Genomic DNA, 18347 nt, shown 5'->3' with positions numbered 1-18347 from the left:
TTATAGACTTCTATAATTCAATGTTAGGCTGCATAGATTAGGTCAGCCAGAACCAGGAACACTCCCCATAAATCCTGATGTACTTGTTACATCATAAGAAGGATGACGCTAATATTAGTCTTTCTGTTTATCCGAGGTTTACTGCAGTCCGTCGGATCCAAGCCATATCCAGATCTGATGAAGGACCTGCGCCTGGACACGATGACAACGCAGTCCTGAAGTGTCAACCAGTCCCTCCCCTGTGAAGGCCTCCTTCCCTTCCCTTTACCTCAGTACAGATAAAATGTTGTCAGGATAATTCCGGTTCGCGTGGCTACGTAGACGCAAAAAAAAAAAAAAAAAAAAATCTGTATTATACATTTTTAAGGCCAGACAAGCAGTTTATTGAGGGTTGATTTGTAAAGGACTACACGCCTGCACACATATATATTCAATTGCGCATACCTTTGGACTGAATACATAATGTGCATGTGCGCGACGTCTGCGTTTTCAAGGATTTGCGTTTTTGAGGTTTGCGCAGAGAAAACGGATAATCGTTTGCACCTTCTAACCTATTTCAGGGAGTGAATTCTCGAGACACCAGGCACTGTTTTGTGCGGATGGGCAGCCGGAGCGCGTTAAGGGTTTTCCTGTTAGAACGGTGTTGTATTAGCGGCCCCTAAATTAATAACTAATGATCTTTACAATGGAAGTGAATAAATCAATCAAAACTAACTTTAGCTGGACAATAACTTTATCCTAGAGCTGTTGTAAAGCCTAAACAATCTGTTTGTCACGGGGACACACGGGAAAATAGGTAGATCCAAAAGCAGTATGGTAGTAGTGATTTATTAAAGAATAATCCAACTCATCGTCATCCAGGCAAGGTTCAAACTCCATGATAGCAATACAAATACAAATACAAATAAACAAAACAAGAAACAGGCAGAAACACAGACCTCTGACGTGTGGTGACAATAAAACAATGACTCCGTGACAAGGACTAAACAGACAGGGTATTTATACACAAACACTAACAATGTGATAGGGAACAGCTGAGTGCAATCACAAGTGATGAGAACAGACAAAGGATTATGGGAAATGCAGTTCCAGGGTGAATGGTGACAGTATGGGGAAGAGACCTCTAGTGGACACCCGGGGAAACATAACCCAGACACTGTGACATAACCCCCCCCCCCCCCTCTACGGAGCGGCTACCAGACGCTCCAAGACCCACAAAAAACAACCAAAACAAGAGTCCAGGAGGGAGGTGGAATGGTGGAGGATCTGGGGGAGGGATGGGGGGCCAGGTCCATGGAAGGGAACAGAAACAGGGGGTGATGGCTTAGCCGGCGGCCAGGGCGAAGCAGACAACCCATCGGGCGGCCAGGGCGGAGCAAACAGTGCATCGGCCGGCCAGGGCGGAGACGACCCTTCGGACAGCCATGGCGAAGACGACCCTTCGGGCGGCCAGGGCGGAGACTTTCCCTCGGGTGGCCAGGGCGGAGCAGACATTCCATCGGGCGGCCAGGGCGGAGACGACCCCTCGGGCGGCCACGCCGAAGACGACCCCTCGGGCGGCCACGGCGGAGACGACCCCTCGGGCGGCCACGGCGGAGACGACCCCTCAGGAACAGACACCGGCTCGGGAACAGGAACAGACACCGGCTCAAGTGTGTGCGCAGCCCACACACACCACATGGCTGTGGCCATAATGGCCAGTGTCGCGGTCACTGAGGGCTCAGGCGGTGCATACATGGCGTGAACAGTCTCTGGCTGGGCAGACGTGACGTGAACAGTCTCTGGCTGGGCAGACGTGACGTGAACAGTCTCTGGCTGGGCAGACGTGACGTGAACAGTCTCTGGCTGGGCAGACGTGACGTGAACAGTCTCTGGCTGGGCAGACGTGACGTGAACAGTCTCGGGCTGGGCCATCTTGTCCGAAGACACAGGCTCGGCAGGCGTGACGTGAACAGGCTCGGCAGGCGTGACGTGAACAGGCTCGGCGGCGGCCATCTTGTCCGAAGACACAGGCTCGGCGGCGGCCCTCTTGTCCGAAGACACAGGCTCGACGGCGGCTCTCTTGTCCGAAGACACAGGCTCGGCAGACGTGACATGAACAGTCTCTGTGGCACCCATCTTGTCCGCAGACACTGGATCGGCAGATGTGCTGTGTCTCCTCCACGCATGCAGTACCGCCACTGCATAGAAGAGGAACACGGCCTTCCTGGCCATGGCAGGACTGATGATGGGGAGTTCTGGGACCACCAGAACTGGGACCACTGGACTCGGGACCACCGGAACTGGGACCACCGGAACTGGGACCACTGGACTCGGGACCACCGGAACTGGGACCACCAGAACAGGAACCACCGGAACAGGCATGGAGGAATTCTTCCTTCTCCTCCTCCGTTTCGGGGCCACCGGAACTACAGCGGCCTGCACGGGGACGGCCTCCGGGACATTAGGGAGACGGGAAGTCTTCTTCTTCCTCCTCCTTCTTGTCCACGAGCGACTGGGTGCTGTTCCCTCCCCGGAATTAACTGGGAGCGCAGCACTCTCCTCCCTGATACGAGCACACAAAGCATAACACTCATCTAACGTCATGCGTGGCTCCTCCTCTTCAGCTTGATTCCCATTCCGCTGTCTCCTCTCTCTTTTCGTGATTGCGGAAAAAACACGAAAACTCATACCGCTGGATCTATATGGTGACGGAGTCATTCTGTCACGGGGACACACGGGAAAATAGGTAGATCCAAAAGCAGTATGGCAGTAGTGATTTATTAAAGAATAATCCAACTCATCGTCATCCAGGCAAGGTTCAAACTCCATGATAGCAATCCAAATACAAATACAAATACAAATACAAATACAAATACAAATACAAATAAACAAAACAAGAAACATGCAGAAACACAGACCTCTGACGTGTGGTAACAATAAAACAATGACTCCGTGACAAGGACTAAAAAACAGGGTATTTATACACAGACACTAACAATGTGAAAGGGAACAGCTGAGTGCAATCACAAGTGATGAGAACAGACAAAGGATTATGGGAAATGCAGTTCCAGAGTGAATGGTGACAGTATGGGGAAGAGACCTCTAGTGGACACCCAGGGAAACATAACCCAGACACTGTGACACTGTTACGGTAATTTCCTATTATCACTGTAAAGCTGCTTTGAAACAATCCATTTTGTTAAAAGCGCTATATAAATGAAGGTGACTTGATTTGACTTGTGCAACTCACCTGACTTTGGACTCTTCATCTTTTACTTCTACGTGTTGTTTGCAAGATACTGTTGCACTTATCTTGTTAACCCCCTGAGGTCGACGGTATCGCCGGCGATACCAGCTCGCTTTTTTTCAGTTCAGTTCAAAAGAAATTAATTTTGCTCTGTGGACTTTGATATTACAAGCAAGTTTCATACATCAATCGATTCTGTTAAATGTGTATTATTTTTGTGTATACTCACAATAAAAACAAAGTGTTGTGCTTTTTGCCAAATAAAGAAAAATAAACGTGATGCGAGTTCTGCCTTCTATCTGTCAGTGTAGTCCATTCTGAAATGCGTCCGAAAATGAACAATAACTCAGCGAATACTCAGTCAAACAGGCAAACAGACATACAGGCATGAAGCTTGAATTCTCTTCTCTTAAATGAAGTAATTTATATAAAAAACAAATATTCTTATCTTGTGAAATCTGTATTAAAAGAGAGCGATTCCAGTCGACCTCATTACAACTAATTCAAATGTAATGTGACTCCGCCTACGGAGAGCGCGCGCTATTCAAATGCAAATGAATGAGGCAATCCGCGCAATCCTGTGAACGCCCCCATATCGGCTCGAGAAACACAAGTTTATTCAGATCATTACTTTAACACCGTCTCGTAGCGCTGTGAGGAATAACAATAATGAAAAAAGTACCTCAGAAGTGCGGGTATATCGAGGAGCGAGCTGAGGAATACTGTTTTTTTTTCTTCTCACATGAATCGGGTTTCTGTTTATGAATGAATGAACGGCAGAGATGCGCGCTGTTCACCACAGCTCGCAAAAAGACAGTTTAAATTTAAATTGCGTCTCTGTGTGAATGAATGATGATGTTTTAGCAAACTGTATTGCCGTACTGAGTTGAGTAAAAATCGACAGAAATATGTTGAAATAAAATGTAGGCTATTTGTATAAGCAACGTTTTAAACTGAAAATGAACATTTATATGCCCTAATATTTCATAAAAACAACGTTACAGTCAGGCGTTTCTGTTTGTGTATGAATGTTTCGGTTTTAGCAAACTGTATTGCTACACTCAGTAAATATCGACTAAAATATGTTGAAATAAAATGTATTTGTATAAGCAACGTATTAAACTGCAAATTAACATTTATATTTCTTATAATAAAAATGAAAGACCTATGTTACAGACATATGAAAGACAACATCCCAGCTAACAATTTATGGTTCCCAGAACGTTCTCAGAACGTTAGTTTTTGGTTGCAGGAACGTTCCCTTAAGGTTAGAGTTTGGTTAGGTTTTGGTTCCCATGGAAAGTTTTCTTAACGTTCAGGGAACGTTAGTTTTTAGTTACATTGCAACCTTTAGGGAACGTTCCCCTAACGTTCTCATAACTTCGCAACCTTTATGTAACGTTCCCATAACGTTCTCTTAACGTTGCAACCTTTAGGGAACGTTCCCCTAACGTTCTCATAACGTTGCAACCTTTATGTAACGTTCCCCTAACGTTCTCTAAACGTTGCAACCTTTAGGGAAGGTTCCCCTAACGTTTTTTTTTACATTCCCCTAACCTTTAAAAAACTTTAACAATTTTATTATTACTTTAAACTGTCTGTGCATGAGCAAGATCGAATTATTATATATTAGCAGGAATGAATAAGCAAACTTGATGGGATTTAAATATAATACTTTAATATACAATATAAAATTAACAATAAAAGGCCTAAAAATATAATACAAGAATCAGAATCAATTTTATACAGTTTTAGTATACAACTACCGGTATACAAATAAGACATAATATCAATACAAGTACAAATGGAGTGGGATGAAGAGTGCAAAGTAATAGTGCAAATGTAGTGTGCAAGATGCATTTTGGAATGATAAAGTATGTAATGTTTAGGTGAATGGCCAAAGTGGCAAAAATACAATTGCTTTAATAAAAATACAAAACATAAAGATAAAAAAAAACAAGTAGAGCTCCATGGTTTTGAAGGCTCTATAATCCCTTCTCAGCTGGCCTAAAAAGAAAGAAACATAACAAACGTTTATATGTCATACTAAAAATGAAAAGCAAGACAAATTGCCTTACTAACAACCCTGTTTTTTTTTATGATCACAATTATTGATAGTTTTCCCATTCCTTTGATTATTATGAACATCACATAGACAAATTTCAATTTACCATCTGTGTGGGGCAAACTTCAGCACTTGCCCAATCAAGTCCTCCACGTCTGCTGCAGTCAGCGCAGGAAAGTTTTTCTGGGAGGCCGCTAGAGTAGAAGTCAAAATGAAGCAAAGTTACAAGTCAAATTAAAACCTCCAAGCTAAGCAAAATACTGATGTTAATGAAATAACACATGCCTGTTATAACCCTGCAGATTGTCAAGTCCTGGAAGGCCTTCTTTGCCTTTCTGCCCCGCAGACTATAATGTTTCAGCACGTCGTTGGTTGCCACTCGCCGTAGCATGCGACGGATGGCAGTACCTCCGGTCGAACCTCCAAGGGTGGTCAGGAAAAGTGGCTGTAAAACATATAGAAATACAAATTATACATGTAGAACAAAGTAGAGAGCTTGTACAATCTCATTTTGTAAGAGCCGTCAGTTCAGTTATAATGATATTTGAAATTATGCAATTATATAGTGTAATCTTAAGGCAGGATAGGGCAGGACTATGGCCACTTAATTACCATTTTGTCCCTCCTCTCCTGTTGACCGAGACTCCTGTCGAACTCCTCCAGCTCTGTGACTGTTGAGCAGGGCGACAGCAACAGGTCATCGACTGGAGCAGAGGGAGGTGACTGGGAGCTCCTTAAGAGCATGAGCAGCTCATCCATCTTCGGCTCCATCTTCTCCTCAAATGCGTCCATCCGCTGTGCCATGCGGGTAATGGTACTATCTGATATGGTACATTCTGTAAAAAAGAACAAAGTTGTCAGTCACTGAAATATGATTGTTTTGCTTCATCAAATAATTATTCTGTTTAATAATTACCTGGTATGAGAGCCCTTGCAAGAGCGCCATCATAGTTAAGTTATACAAAATATATAGAAAACAATCCTCCCTCTCTCTCTATACAATTCATATGACAAATTGCAAAATGTTACATGTAAATTGTCTATGTTTTTACTGCACAATAATATTTGTGGCTGCTCACTGCATAGGGCACAGAAATATATTATATTTCTTAACGTTACAGGCCCCGCGCAGAAGGCCAAGTAACGTTAGAGAGATAAGACAGTTCTGCAAAATAAGTGCATCCTATCTTTATATGTATACATAACTTAATAAACCAAACACAAATAAAAGTAAACTCATAATGAACACTATTACCTTGTAACTGGAGTCCATTTGAATCGAATTAAACGCATTTCAGTCACCTCGTGTGCTACAGCGTTCACAAAATGGCGGACAGCCTGCATAGACCTATATTCAACATATTCACAACCCCGAACGTCATTACCCGAAAAATATCTGCGGTATGAACATTACAGATCTCGTGTGCATATTATCAAGTTGTTGTAACAATAGTACCTGCAAAATAACAGGACAAATTGATGAAACAGGAGCCACCGCATCACGTCGCACCAAATCCTCAGAAGATGTGAGGGGGCGCAGGCGCGCACAGAGTCCTCCTTTCAGTTTTCAAAATTGTCCCGGTATCTCACCACAAGACTAACGTTATATTCTTACACTAATCCTGTAATGATTTACTTTCAAGTCCCACATCTCCACATGAATAAAAAGAAACTTTTGCTTAATGTTAACACCTTTACAAAAATGTAATTCAGACCAAACGAATAAGCAGGCTATCCGTGCTGATAACAGCTAAACGGCTAACATTAGCTACGTTGTTTGCCAAACCAAACAACCAACTAGCCTCGACAATATACAGATACTACTTTAATAGGTAACGCAACACAGACAATGTGAATTAGACATATAGCGTACACATACCTTTTATTATTTGTTTGCCTCGCTGGATGATCAGTCAGGTTCTCTGCTGTGACGAGCGTTCGGTGTGTGGACTCTGGCGGTGATGATATGATGACGTTCGAAGCACAAACAACCCACGTGCTGGGTCAAACGATATAATGTTGGGTTGATGGATTTTGACTCAACACCTTTACAGTTTATGCTCAACACATGAGTTGCACAAAATAACCCAAATTCCATATTAATAACCCATAATGGGTAAAGAATTTCATAACCCAGCGGTTGGGTATATTAAATAACCCAGCATTTTTTAGAGTGTAAATCAAGTGACTGCAAACCTTTTATATGCTACTTAAATGTAAATGGAGCTGGTTTAAATAAACATTTAAAAACCGCACTCAAAAACAACTAAAAACAACCAAACGGGAACGTTGTGTGGAGGTACAGTGCAACTACAGGAGAACGTTTTAGTTGGTTGGTCCCCTAACGTTCCCTAAACGTTAGTTTTTGGTTTGGTTCGAACTAACTTTTAGAGAACCAAAAACTAACGTTCCCTAAACGTTAGTTTTTGGTTTGGTTCGAACTAACCTTTAGAGAACCATAAACTAACGTTCCCTAACGTTCCCTAAACGTTCTGTGTTAGTGGGGATTTCGTTGCTTAGTTTTGGATAGATTATACATTTTTAATGTAAAATATCTGCCACCTCAAATAAGCTTTCAAATAAGTTTGTCAATATTTGCTTATGTTAAATATAATATGTTTTGTCAAAAATAAAGTTATCAAATAATCAATCAAATCCTTAACTTTGAAATATGTATGATAAAATGTATACTTTAGTTTTTACAAAGAAAGATTACACTTTCTTTGTAATTGTAACCTTTTTAATAAAAAAATATATTTACAAGGTAGATGTAAACAAACTATTAAAAGGTAAATATAAGCCTTTTCTTTAAATAACTTTTATTGTGTTTTATTATTGACAAATTTGGGGAGAGGATAAATATTCCAAAACTGAAAATACAGTATGAGAATTAACTGCACAATTACTAGACATGTTTTCCTTGGATATTATAGGCCAAATTGCAAGCACAATATGTGGAAAAATAAAAAAGAATTGAGATGCTTCCAACTGTTGCTCTTGCATTCTTGTCGCTCAGTGACTCACCTGAATGAAAGGCTAATTAAGTATGCAGGCCCCATTGTCTCCTCAGGTGTGAACCACTAAATATGCATGATCGTTGACGCCCACTCCGCATATGGCCTTTCCAAACAGAAAGTGCTTTGCAAAATTCAAATCAATGTATTGTGTTATGTGAATGATAAGGCAGGGTGATTTTCACTTCATTTTGAAGAAAAAACACTAGGCAATGACATATTTTAGACAAAAGTCTTATTGGCACATATTTAGAATGTGTTTTATGGCCTTATTTCAGAAAATTTAGTTTTTAGTTTTTTCAATAACCATGCATAAACATTATTCTCTCAAAAATGCAGACATGTACATTCTTGTTGCTCACATTTCATGGTAGCCCTGTTTGTGCTAAATAGTGTGTAATTTTTTTTTTGCCATTAATATGTTTATAAGCAACTGAAAAAAGCAAAAATGTCAGGGCATGTCAGAACATCTCAAGGACCCCAAAAACACCTTAGACCCCAGAGGGTTAATAAACGTGTCGCATTATATTCTTACCATCTCTTTGCGAGTCTGTTCCCTGACACATACTACATTCAGAGTCTTTGACAAATTAAAAATAACAGATACAAATATATTGAAACTGATTCCTGTTCCTTTACTAACTGCATTGTTACCCAGTACAAATAGTGGAAGAAGACACCGCCATCGGACTGATCATTCGACCACGTGGAAACTTAAATATAACTTAACCAAACCTCTTTCCAGAGACTTTGGCATTGCTGTATATTTGCATATGATTTTCTATTTTACATTGTTACATTCATGTTATTTTTCAATGCAGAAGTAATCTGTTTTCTGTGATTGTGCAAGACATTCAGTTCATTAGCCCCTACATGTAAATAGCAAGACAAATAAAGTGTAGTAAACTATAAAAATATTTGCACTACAAAGCAGTGTGTTTATAATCAAGACAATTCAGTAACCTGTTAATCTATTATTTACTTGTTTATCTTTTTTTTAATAACATTTATTTTATTACACTTGCATCTTCCTTGTGTTGATAATACTGTAAAAGGCTCTACAAGTTATCTGATATCTCACAACTCCTTCAGATTGATCATCTCACTGTCACACTCAGACAAAGGCACAAAGGCAGACAAAATTGAGGTGAATATACAACAAGTTTATTTAATGTGCAGAGGGTGAGCGGTGCAGGGAGAATAATGCAGTTGCGATGAATATGATATGGCGATGACTTATGCTGAGTTCAGACTGCATGATTTTAGCCCCGATTTTGGCTCGCAGACAGGTTTTGAGAAATAGCCGACAAATGCCCGAAATCACAGGCAAATCGGTGCTCGTTCACGCGAGTGACAATCACGCAGTGTGAATAAGCAAAGACGCGATCAAACAGAAACAAAGCACAAACATTTGCTTGACCAGCAGCAACAGCAGCACATTGCAACATTATTTATTTACCCCAAACTCTCTTTGCAGAACACACAGTCCTTGCTCCCCTTGTCTTCCCAGCCATTTCCTCACGCATAATGTTTTTCTTTTTCTCCTTTTCGCTGCAAATCAGTGCACAGACAATTTGGATCGCAAGCTTCTTGCATGCTATCATTTTTAATAACAATTTCAAACTCGCGTGAGAACTGCGGTCTTACGCACGCGGGATTTTGCGTCATTTCCTTATCACTTCTCGGGTGTGTTTGGTTGCGAAACGTAGTTTGCGGGCCAGACAGGAGTTGTCGGCGATTCTTCCTCCTGAAAGTCATGATGAGACTAGCGATTGATGCCTGTGCAGTGTCTGCATCTCTACAGCTCTGATTTGGACTGACACCATGTAAGTAAATAATGTCTTCAGTCGTTGTCCCTCCTTGCTATTCTACATGACTGCAAACTTTTGAAAAGACTGGCTTGTTCCCTTATATTATCCGGGTTAAGTTTGCACCAGGCTAGCCTAGACTAGCTCTAACGTAGCTAACTTTACTCGCCGACACCTGGCCAACCCTCCACTCATTCTCCTCACACCAAGCATTAATAACTCTTTGAGTGCCATGGGTCCTGGCAATTTCCTCCCCTCTCTCACGTCTGACCGGTTAAAAATTCTAGGGCTGTGGTCCATAAAGAATTTGATGGTTTCCCACATCCTCAGTCGTTCTCCAAATAGCCATAATACAGTAGGAATCTAGCAGAGTATGGGTTGCGAGTTCCTCTTATGACGTCATCACCAGTTACTGAAAAAACACGCTACCTTTGAAGAAACCCCAATAAATGTTATTTTAACGCATTTTAAGACAGAAATAATTAAATATATACATATAGAGCACTTTAATTTACACATTAATTGGCTGTGGTGGTTAACCTGCAACTTACACTTTAAGCATATTTTCAATTTGCAATTTCAATTTGCGCAATTTGAAGGGTAATGGAAACGCGGCTAATGAGACTCAGTGACAAGAGTCCTTAAATAGAGGTATGCAGGCAACGACCTCAAACAGGTGCATCTAATTTAGGATAATAAATGGAGTGGAGGTGGACATTTTAAAGGCAGACTAACAGGTCTTTGAGGGTCAGAATTCTAGCTGATAGACAGGTGTTCAAATACTTATTTGCAGCTGTATCATACAAATAAATAGTTAAAAAATCATACATTGTGATTTCTGGATTTTTTTTTTTTTTTTTTTGATTATGTCTCTCACAGTGGACATGCACCTACGATGACAATTTCAGACCCCTCCATGATTTCTAAGTGGGAGAACTTGCAAAATAGCAGGGTGTTTAAATACTTATTTTCCTCACTGTACATATATATATACATACATACATAGGATATCTATACATAGGATACCTCTACATATATACATATACATATACACATACACACACACACTCATATAAATACACAAACATTTTACATTTTCATAATGGCTTACACAGAAATAGTACAGAAATGTAAATATTTCTCTTGAAATTTGTTTTAGATTTAGATAGACAATTTAATAGTATTTATAACTCCTAGATGCACCGATTACAATTTTCTAGGCCGATTCCGATTTTTCACTGAGTTTTACCTGCCGATACCGATTTTAGCCGATTCCGATTTCTTTTTTTCTAACCACTTTATAACACACAGAAATATATATATATATATATATATATATATATATATATATATATATATATATATATATATATATATATTTTTTTTTTTTTTTATAAAATATCATATCCTTTTACCCAAACTGAATAATAAAAACAAGTTTAAATGGGCAGATTTTATATAAATATTTTTGAGTCTTTTTCTTTTCTGACATAACCTAATCCAGTTCTTGTTAAAACACACTAGACATGCACATTCTGTGCATTGTAGGCACTTTTGTTTGAAATCATATTTATTTTGTCAATCAAATGTGTGCTTTCACTTTAATTGAGCGTGAGCAGCGCAGACAAAATAGACTCGGCGGCGAAACCCTCGCTTCACTGCTGCTCACGCATCGCTCCTGTTGGGCGCTCACGAGCTGCTCCCGGTGTGAATGCACTCATTGATTAACATGCACGCCGAAAAAAATATGCGTGAAACGGCCGTAATTCACGAGGTTTCCTACATGTGCGTTCCGTGTGCACATGTGATGCTGGTGTTGCGCGATGTTAATCATGGGGAGCCCGAGAACGAGTGCATTTGACCTGCATAAAATCGGCATATGTCAGACTGACCGGCGGTTATGGCCGATCACGTGAAAATCGGCTGATTTCGGCCACCAGTGGATCAATCGGTGCATCTCTAACTTAATAAAATAAGCTTTTTTTACTATGAGGAATTATTACATCAAAATGTAGATCTGTGTGCAGGTAGACTACTTTATCTGAATGAAATAGCCTACATACACTTCTCTCGCATTTGCTTGCGTGCCAGCGATTAACTGGTTAGGTTGCTGACGTCTGGTCTAAGGTGACCTGCCAGAACTGACGCTACGCTTAATTTCTGTCAGGACCACTATCGTCAAATACGATTGACAATTAGCATACAGTTAAGATTCGTGGTATGGTTCTGTTCTGGGCAAGAACTCCCTGTGCATCAATGCAGCCTAGCATGGATAAGAGCAGGGAGAGCAGCAATAACCCCCCAAAACAAAACCATATGCCAATATCCCCCAAACACAAACTGACAGCGAAAATCTGGATGCCTTTTGTTTTGTTTGTTTTTTATACACTACCCCCAACAAGACTGATGCTGATAGACTGGTTAATACATCCTGATGTTAGTGGAACATGTTGAGTACTATATATCCAGTCTTATGGGGGAAGCATAACCCCAGCTGGAGCAAGCAAGGACACATTTGAATGTATTGCAGATATCATTAATTCAAGACATTAAAGTACAACATAATTCGAGAATTTTTTATTCTTATTCAAGGGGAATCAGAATGCCATATTGACTAGAGGAGAGGAGGAGCTAGGGATGGAGGAAGAAAATTAGCTTCTGAGAAACACAATAGCTGCTGATAATACTGAAGGAGCTTATATATGTATACTGTGATAGGCGTCATATTCCTATAGGTGGACGTGATCATGGCAGGGAAATTTTTACTAAATTATTATTAATATAATTATTAATATAATTATTGCTAAAACTAGTGTATTTTGGCAGGGGAAGCATACACCCTACAGCAATAGCTCTGACTGGTGGTAGCAAAATTCGATACAACAATCATGTTGTATAAATCACAGAACTATTGCTAAAACTAGTGTAGTTTGGCAGGGGAAGCATACACCCTACAGCAATGGCTCCAACTAGCGTCAACAAAATCTGATACATCAAGCATGCCATATAACCATAGGACTAGTATTAAAGCTAGTGTAGTCTGGTCGGGGAAGCATACCCTGTAGCTCTGAGTCATATGCAGTACGTAGCTACTTTTAAACATTCACATTAGCAACCAGTACAGTACTGATAGCAATGTTGATGAAACAACAACAAGCATTTTGCTGATACCTGGATAAGCTTAGCACAGCATGTGACAATGACACCAGATATAAGCCTAAAACACAGCCATGTTCCAAATAACCACTGGGCTAAATTACCTTAAAATAACCATGTTTCCAACTAACAGCTTTTAGAGCAGTGGTTCTCAAACTTTTTTGGTCACACCCCCATTTAACCTTTAAAAAAATATCTGAGCATGTTTCCAATAGCAACCAGATAGCCTTAAGCACAAGCATGTTTCCAAAAGCTACCAAATAGCCTTAAAGGGATACTACTTCAGGATTTAGCATTAAGCTTTGTATTAGTAGAAAACCTGTAGTATTTTCAAATTACCGTGCTTTCCACCCTCATATCCCCCTGAGAGGAGAGATTGATGTATTTTTGTCTGGAAAAAATCCTCTGATGACGCAAAAATCGTCATTTTGCGTCATCGGAGGATTTTCTGGCCAGAGGCTAAAGACTACAGCCAGTAGGAGGAGCTGCCCCGCATGTTTTCAACCCGCCCATAGAGGGTGGGATCTCACTCACAGAATGTACACAGTGTCAGCCATCTTTCTTTGGAAGCTAAGCTAGCAGGCTCTTGTTCTGTGGATAAAGCTGAGTAGTAAGAGAAAGCTGAGTAGTAGGGGTTACCATCCTCTTTTTCCCAGACTTGTCCGGCGGGCGAGATCGTTCAAAATGTCGGGGATTCAGCTTTTGCTTTCTGCAGTCGCCATTCATTGTTTACATGCACACCTTTTGTAATGATGCCACCGGCCTCGCGGCGTTCTCCCGCGGCCCTCAGCCTCGTCCTGCTCGCCACAGTAAACATGATGACTGTAGTATGCAAAGTATGTATGCATACATACAGTATGGCGACTGTAGAACGCAAAAGCCGAATCCCGGACATTTTGTGCGATCTCGAAATCCCGGGCAAACTCGTCACGGAGTCTCACTAGTAGCCTAACCTTGTTGTTTTCAACTGCGCTCTCTAACCGGTAGGCGTGGCTTGGGAGTGGCCTCCTAGGGCAGCAAGGCAAGTGCATTCTGGGAGTTGTTGTCTTTCATCCACATAAGCCAAAAATAAATTTTCTGGCTTTTCTCAGTCTAGAAAGCTCCAAATTCAAACATTTCTTCACATTTCTTCTACATAAATGACCTATTTTAAATACACATTCATCTTTCCAGAGGTGAAGTATCCCTTTAAGAACAAGCATGTTTCAATAACAACAGATAGCCTTTAGAGCAAGCATATTTCCAATACATTATAGCTTTAAGAACGACGTGTTTCCAAGACCTAGATAGACAGAGCGTGTCCAATACTCAACAGAATCAACGCTGAACTGACTCAACTGAATAGTCTTTTTAGAGCTGTGCCACAGCATAAATGATTCCGTTTGCACAAATTGTTATTTCCTAACTATGCTGATGGAATCTGTGCTGCATCGTGCTAAAAGCACAACATGTGCAACGCAAGCAATTGCTAATGACAACAGATAAGTAACGCACATAGCCAATATGATCGCATAAGCCTTAGCAAGAGCATTTTAATGAAAACAACTAGATAAGCCCAAGCAACACGGATAGCATTCCCCCAAGCAAACCCTGATAGCTTTTAGCAAGGAGCATTAAAAAGAAACTTAGCTTAGCTTCGTGAAGACTTTCAGAGATGAATGGAGAGTGAATCAGTGAATCGAGTCCTGTGTCAATAATGCAGCGATGCGAGCAGCAATACAGACTGAGGTCACTTCCAAATCAGGCAGCTAATGATCAATGCGGTGAATCTCATGTTCAAGTTCACAAACTTAATTAATCTGAGGTGAAATCCTTGTGCGGAACGAATTCCTCTCGCTAAATTCCCGATTCTAACCCTAACCCTAACCCTTCTTTTGAGATTATGTGTTTTGCCTGCTGAATTTTGCCATTTAATTAGCTAGCTCCTGAGAAACGCGATAGCTGCTGATAATACTGAAGGAGCTTATATATGTATACAGTGATAGGCGTCAAATTCCTATAGGTAGATGTGGATCAGCTGAGAGTCAGCTGATGCGAACTTGACTAACGTGACCTGCCAGACCTGACGCTATGCTTAATTACTTTCCAAACAAGAAATACAGGGGGGAGTACTCTGGGTTCGGGGAAAAATACAGAGCTCAGAGCCCTCTCCTCGGACAGCACGGCAAATACACATACTACCTGTCAGGATACGATGGACTCAGAGATCGAGGTGATGTTAAATAACACAATTTTATTGAATTTTAGGATAGCAGGTGTAAGGGATTCGGGGAAAGAACCCGGAGCAACAAAACATAGGCATTCGGGATCCACAGCGGGTAATTTTCACTCAACGGGTTAGGAACTCAAATATTCTTTCAGAATTGTTCAAAAAAGGGGATCAGGATCCACCATGGGTGAGTATTCCTCTTCAGATCTGTGAATGTGAATTGCCTTTTCCAGACGAGAGGATTTAAGTGAACATAAGATGCGGGATCCACAACAGGCTAGTACACACTCTTGAAATCAGGTATTCCGTGAATCCAATCCCAGAATGGTAACACTGGCCTAATTTCTTACAGGATAAGGAGAGGGTTCAGCGGGAGAAACCGAGGTTTCAATGAGCCTTGGATGAGTGCTGGAAGCTAGGACATCGGTGATCAACAGCAGCTCTTCTGAGGATTACAGACAGAGTCAGAGGTTAGTGATACACAGGTGAGTATTTTCAGTGAACAGAGTATTCAAAGGTTTTCTCTAATAGACAGAGACAGAGACAGAGGAAATATGGTCAGTTCCTGTTGGAGGCTTGACGCTAGACTGCAATGAGTGTGAGTGTTTTATGGAGCTGGTTGATGAGGTTACTGATTGTGAACAGGTGTGGGCGATTAGAATTCTGGGGAGATTGAACGTTGTGTGGATCGTGATGCAGAGTCTGCTGATTGGTTTCTGACACTACCCTAGTAAAAAAAAAGTATACTTTATTTTATTTTAAATATATTCCCTTTTTTTAAGTATATTAGCATCATGCTTTTACCTATTTTCATAATACAACTTTTAACACACTTTAAAATAATTGTACTTTAGTATTTTTTCTAAAAATATGTTTTAGAAAAATATACTTGAAGTGTAAATTAAGTTTATTTTTTAAAAGTGTATTTATTTGCACTTTATTAAACATATATTTTAGGTATATTTTAACTGTATGCTGGAAATTATCATTGTAACAATGCATTGAAAGTATACTTTCAAAATACATTATAGTATACAATAGTATTTTGTAGAGAGTATAGCTAAGTATTATTTGTCTATTAATGTGCATTTGTGGTAGATGCTTACGGTCGGCGCCAATAGCCTCATGGGCAAGTGCGCTGATGTAGCACCGAAGGGGTGGGTTTCCTTATTCTGGACTCAACTATAATTACAACACCGACTAAGCCACCCTGGGAATTTCACTTCAAACGTACACTAATGTACTCACTTCACTACAAGCACACGTGCATTCAGGTGACAAATTTAGAAGAATCAAATCACTCAGTGAACAAGGGTACCCATTAACTTGGACCTAGAGTGGTCAGCACTCCTTCCTAGCCAGTCCAACAAAGTTAACAAATTAACATCAAATGGTCAAAAATCTATTAACACAAGAGAAAAAGAAAAATACAATCAAATGGTCACAAATCAAATCAATAAACAGGAAAAAAAGAAAAATACAAAGTTGATCAACAAAATACGAAAGCAACAAAATAACAGATGCAATCACATTACACCTGATCCATGAACAACATACACACAAAAGATTCACTCCATAAGATCATGCAAACTCACAACCATTGATACTTATTTCTCACGCAAAAACACTCGCACACACACACACACACACACACACACACACACACACACACACACACTTCCAACAATAAACGAACGCACTCAAACAACTCGCATCAACTTATGAATTCATTCACACAATGATCTAATTATACCATACAAACCCCACAAACACAGTCTTCCAGTTGAAACAGTGCGGAGGTGGCCAAACGGCCACATGGATTAATACTCGGGTCTCAGGATCGGATACTCGGATCTCCCAACATCAAGTTCACTTGATGTGGGCTTGTCAAGCAGGCGCAGATGAGGCGAGGCAAGACGGAACGTCGCGGCAACGCGCAACAAAGGAGGCATGCTACTCAACACAACAAAGACCAAAAAGGAAAGGGAAGCCCGGTCATGGTCCCAATCAGCTGTCATCACAGGACATATTACCAGCTCTTTGCCTCTTCAGCTGATTATTAACAAATCAGCCCTTCCAACGTCAGACCACGATAGATAAACAGTCCAGGATGCATACTAAAACAACAGAATGCATATAGCCAACAGCTCGCCTCACATTAAATATTTATTTCTTCATGGTAACATACCCAAATGCTGCGTGGCTCAGCTCGAAGATCCCTATAAGGGAACAACTCGAAAAGACGGCATCCAAGTTTGCAGCAGTCAACGCACTCCAACAACGCAATAGCTTCCTTATACACACACTCACGCACCTATAGCGCACCTGGATCTAATTAGGTGATTACAATTCATTTGTACTCGGATTGTTACCAAAATTAAGGAGGCAGCTATGACTGCTACAATCTACCCCCCAGTACTGGATCGACGTCCCGGCGACCGCATGACCACTCAGATCCATGGTCTAAACTGCCGTGACCGCATTTACTACCCCACTTGGCCCAATTGCTGGCCTAGGGAGGCGATTCACATTAGAATGATGGCCTGCCGTAACTCGACTGGTCTTTCTAACCGTATTTGCAACCTCACAAGGTAAATCGACTGGTCCAGACCTCACCTCTCTCTCAACACACACAGGGGTTTCTGCTTGCACCACACCTGTCCTCAGAGGTGGAACAATGTTTCCCAAGAGATCCTGGGAATGATCTTGACCCGTAAGCTCGGAACTCCCAACGCCTACTCTAACAACCCTCACCAGATCAACATCTCCCTCCTCCAGATGAAGGGAACTTTACTCCAGAGGAGGGGGATTCTCCTCTGGATCTGATCTGTGCTCAAATTCATCCAGGGCCTCTGACTTTGACCCC

Source organism: Scardinius erythrophthalmus (genome assembly GCF_964197995.2).
Source record: "Scardinius erythrophthalmus genome assembly, chromosome: 7".
NCBI lineage: Eukaryota > Metazoa > Chordata > Actinopteri > Cypriniformes > Leuciscidae > Scardinius > Scardinius erythrophthalmus.
This window is presented reverse-complemented; position numbering follows the sequence as displayed.